Source organism: Tiliqua scincoides, chromosome 6 (assembly GCF_035046505.1).
Source record: "Tiliqua scincoides isolate rTilSci1 chromosome 6, rTilSci1.hap2, whole genome shotgun sequence".
Lineage (NCBI taxonomy): Eukaryota > Metazoa > Chordata > Lepidosauria > Squamata > Scincidae > Tiliqua > Tiliqua scincoides.
In genome coordinates, this window is record NC_089826.1 from 4,693,101 (window position 1) to 4,698,118 (window position 5,018).

Sequence of the window (5,018 nt, forward strand, 5' to 3'; positions counted from 1 at the left end):
CAAACAAGAGAAGGGAGAGAGAGAATCCCAATGCTGTTTCCAAGGTTTATTTCTGTAGTGCCAAGATATCTGATGCAAACCATAGAGCAGGGGTCTCCAAACCCCAGCCCGGGAGCCATATGTGGCCTGTGGTGAGCCTCTATCTGGCCCACGGCCAGTCTCTGATCTCCTGAGCACCTCTGGCCCAGCTAACCAAACACAACCAGAGTTGTGCTTGTGGGGTGAGGAAATGGGGGTCCATTTAAGTGTGTGCTTTATTTCTTGGGTTGTGTTCATGTTTGGAGAAGTCCTGGACATTTGAACCCATTCATTTATTCATTCATCTAAGTTCCACCTCTAATGTATTTACTTAAATTTTATATTTAATTTTTTTTTTCCTGGCCATCAACAACTGTTACCCTGCACATGCCCAATCTCGTCTGATCTTGGAAGCTAAGCAGGGTCAGGCTTGGTTAGTACTTGGATGGGAGACCGCCTGGGAATACCGGGTGCTGTAGGCTTATACCATGATCTCGGAAGCTAAGCAGGGTCAGGCCTGGTTAGTACTTGGTTGGGAGACCGCCTGGGAATACCGGGTGCTGTAGGCTTATACCATAGTCTTTTGAGACTGAAGGTTGCCAACCATTTCCCTATACTGAACACTATCTTCCGATCTTGTCTGATCTCGGAAGCTAAGCAGGGTCAGGCCTGGTTAGTACTTGGATGGGAGACCGCCTGGGAATACTGGGTGCTGTAGGCTTATACCATAGTCTTTCGAGACTGAAGGTTGCCAACCATCTCCCTATACTGAACACTATCTCCTGATCTCGTCTGATCTCGGAAGCTAAGCAGGGTCAGGCCTGGTTAGTACTTGGATGGGAGACCGCCAGGGAATACCGGGTGCTGTAGGCTTATACCATAGTCTTTCGAGACTGAAGGTTGCCAACCAACCAACACTGTGCCAGATATTTGATGCTGCCCTTCGGCCAAAAAGTTTAGAGATCTCTGCCACAGAGGGACAGCCCAATCCAATATGGGATGTAGGGTGGCAGAACTCACAGACCATGCCTTAAATCCTGTTCCAGCAGTGCAAAGACCATGCCATTGTCCTGGGCACCAAGATGGGGCCTCTGGGTGGAATTTTATCAGGGGGCACAAAGTTTCTTTTCGACACTTTCCCTTCTCCACTGGATCGTAATTTCATACAATCATTTGATCAAAATTTCTCTGAATTATGATGTATAAAACTATATAGGCTTACACAACATTTAAATGCTAGTTTTCACACAGTCTATGCAAACATTTTCTGAGATCCCAGGAAATTTCCACTCTCCTACTTTGGTTCCCAGGTATGATGTACCTGCTACACCCCTCTTTCACAGGCCCTGCTCCAGGCCACACAGAATAAAACCCATGCAGAGGGAGACCCATTGAGATACAGTGATTGCGACCTCACCTAAATATCCAAGATACAATAGACCAGGGGTCTCTAAACTTTTTGGCCGAAGGGCTGCATCAAATATCTGGCACAGTGTCGAGGGCTGGGAAAAAAATTAAATATAAAATTTAAATAAATACATTACAGAAGGAACTTCCTTTCTCAAATGATTCTCAAGCTCATCACCTGGGCTGATCACCTTGTCTCTGTCAACAAGACTTCGGACCAAGCAAGTAGGAGAAACAGCCATATCGCAAAAGAGAACGGCAACCTCAACACTCTAAGAAAGGCACAGACCATTTTCCGCACTGATAGATTTCAAGGGCACTGGCACGATTTTTGAAGTGAAAGCAGAATCAGTAGACAAGAAGCAACATGGCACGCCGGAGTTGTGTACAAAGCACAGGTTCAAAAAGCAACATGAAACTTGTAGCACTTGAGCATACAAATGGTTGATTTCTGTTGTACGGCTGGCATCAGGGATTGGTTTGAAGCTGCCAAGACTCAGCAGCCTGGCACATTCGTGACCCACAACCCACCTCCGCTGAAGAGGAGCAGTGGTAAAAGCCACCACTGAGTTCCATCTTGTTCTGGTGGCAGTGAAGATTGGGCCTTCCTACGCAGATTGGGGACCATCCAGTGCTTGCCTCAGTACCTTAGAAGGGGCCCAATGTTTTGCTGATTGGCCCCTGCCCTGAATTGATCACATTTTCAGAAATATACATATTGAGTGAATACATAGTGCTGGTTCATATCACACTATGAAAGCATTAAAACATCCTGGTTTCTCTGTCAATGGATGTGCAGGAGATTTGATAAAAACCATGGCAGATTTCAGTGAGGCCATCCGAATGTCCAGTTCAGTATTTTAAACTCTTAGGGGTACCAAATGCAATCTGAGTTCTGTTTGTGACTCATTTAGTGGCAGCTCTGCATACAGCAACTTCACGGGGATGTGCCTGGCCTTATGTATTCCACCAGCAAAGCCAAGAACGCACTGAAAACACTTCTATTTAAAGCACTGAACTTCAGTAAACAGGCACATTTAGCAGCAAGCCAGAAAGCATTGTTGCAAATTCACAGTAAATCTCTTTGGGCTCCAAAATAAACAACGGGAACATCTGCCAACTCATGGCAGCCTTCGTGTGATCTGAAGGGGCACATTCCTAAAGGATAGCCCAGGTATGCTGTAGCAACAAAAAGGGAAAGGAAATTGTGGCATCCTGGAGACTAAGGGCTGATTCACACACATACTCTTCAATCAGAATCTCATCACTCACTGACTCTCAGTTGAACATGGGAACCATCCCCACTGAAACATATTATGGGCCTGAGGTGATCATTGATGTTGCATTGACCAAATGAACTTACAGGTCAATCCTATCGAGATCTGGGCTGGTGTGCAAAGCCCTGCGCAGTGCTCCCAGTCCACCACCATCACCACAATCATACTTACTGCCCAGCCTCGTGAGGGCCTACAGCAATTGATCTGCTGCAATAAGTGCCATGGTTGGTTGGCAACCTTCAGTCTCGAAAGACTATGGTATAAGCCTGCAGTGCCCGGTATTCCCAGGCGGTCTCCCATCCAAGTACTAACCAGGCCTGACCCTGCTTAGCTTCTGAGATCATGGTATAAGCCTACAGCACCCGGTATTCCCAGGCGGTCTCCCATCCAAGTACTAACCAGGCCTGACCCTGCTTAGCTTCCGAGATCATGGTATAAGCCTACAGCACCTGATATTCCCAGGCGGTCTCCCATCCAAGTACTAACCAGGCTTGACCCTGCTTAGCTTCCAAGATCAGGCATGTGCAGGGTAACAGTTGCTGCCATGCTGGGGTGTGTGAAAGCTGCACCACCATTGTGCACTTTGGAGTTGCCAGAGCACATGGTTGGAGGTTCCAGAGGCCCTGCTGAAGCAGGCAAGGTGGTAGCGGGGGGGGGGGGGGGAGATTGGAGAGGATCAGGTTGGTGAACTGGTGCAAATTAGCGGCGGGAGACTCTCAGTGGCACAGCAAGATCCTATCCCCCTTTTCCTGTGGGCTCCTCCAATCCCTCTGAGGGTCCTCCTAGCTGGTGTAGATCCAAAAAACTTATTGGCAGCCAGGTGGCTTATGGGAAGGTAAGTAACAAAAGGTCATCTGGTACCCCCCCCCTCCCACTGGCAGTGCTTCTTGCTATGGCCTGGCAGAGGATAGGATTGGGCTGTTGGCGCACGACAGTGTCAGCCAGGATTTTGTTTGCTGCACCAACTGATTTCTCAACTTACCCTGCCCATCAGAGCAAGTGAGCTATTACCCAGAAATACTGTGCCACAATCAACCAGCCAATCTCTCCGGTCTTATAGCCCATTTTGCCTCATCTGATGAGGGATCCTTCATTCCTGCATGGCTCTTTATTTTCTCTGCCTTTCCATTATCCAGGGAAGCAAAGGCTTAAATTGGCTACACCTCCATCCTGTATGCACCAGCCAGAACTCCCCCCTTGGGCTGGGTGGGTGGAAGGGGCCTCCCACAAACCCTCTTCTTCCCTCTGTCTATATGTGGAACCAATCCGTATCATGTCTGTAAGTGAAAATGAATGCTCAAAACCTAACCACCAGGACCTTTGCTTGAAATGGACATGAACAGCAGCACTGAAAGACCAGCTACAATTGGAGCAGATAGATAGATTCATTTGCTGTGGGAATGAGGAGTGGAGGTGGGGAGTGGGAACGGAAAGGCTATGGCCTCTTCAGCCTAGAAAAGAGACGCCTGAGGGGGGACATGATTGAGACATACAAAATTATGCAGGGAGTGGATACAGAGATGCTCTTTACACTCTCACATAACACCAGAACCAGGGGACATCCACTAAAATTGAGTGTTGGGAGAGTTAGAACAGACAAAAGAAAATATTTCTTTACTCAGCGTGTGGTCGGTCTGTGGAACTCCTTGCCACAGGATGTGGTGACGGCATCTGGCCTGGATGCCTTTAAAAGGGGATTGGACAAGTTTCTGGAGGAAAAATCCATTGTGGGTTACAAGCCATGAAGTGTATGTGCAACCTCCTGATTTTAGAAATGGGCTATGTGAGAAGGTCAGATGCAAGGGAGGGCACCAGGATGAGGTCTCTTGTTATCTGGTGTGCTCCCTGGGGCATTTGGTGGGCCGCTGTGAGATACAGGAAGCTGGACTAGATGGGCCTATGGCCTGATCCAGTGGGGCTGTTCTTATGTTCTTAATGGAATTCTCCCCGCAGATTTCACACACTGCTAGCCCGTACATCAACTGAACTGCCCTTCACTTTTTTCAGGGATAAGCTGGACTGAATTAAATCCTCTCCATGTCTATCAAACACCTTCCCCCCCCCCCCCAGTTTACTCCCCATTTTTCTCAGCCAAGTTCACTGTTGGTCTTGATCAGATGAGGAAAATAGCATTGGGAAGGGGGGAAAGACATTGCAAAGAGGTAAGCCCTGGGTGGAGAGTCCATAGTATTCCCACAGCCCTCTGCCCACTTTGCCCCCCCAAATCAGACCACTCCCCTTGTTGCAAAATGCTAAAAATGACCAGTGTTGAAGTGCACAGCTTTGCCACCACTAGTTTAGCCTCCAGGTTCACAG

The 5,018-nt window shown here is 48.1% G+C and overlaps 2 pseudogenes; both read left to right on the forward strand.

Annotated features, from left to right (window-relative positions):
- Window positions 1-380: 380 nt before the first annotated feature.
- LOC136656335 (5S ribosomal RNA) lies at window positions 381-500 on the forward strand (annotated as a pseudogene).
- Window positions 501-768: 268 nt separating this feature from the next.
- On the forward strand, window positions 769-891 carry LOC136656722 (5S ribosomal RNA; annotated as a pseudogene).
- The last annotated feature ends 4,127 nt before the right edge of the window (window positions 892-5,018 follow it).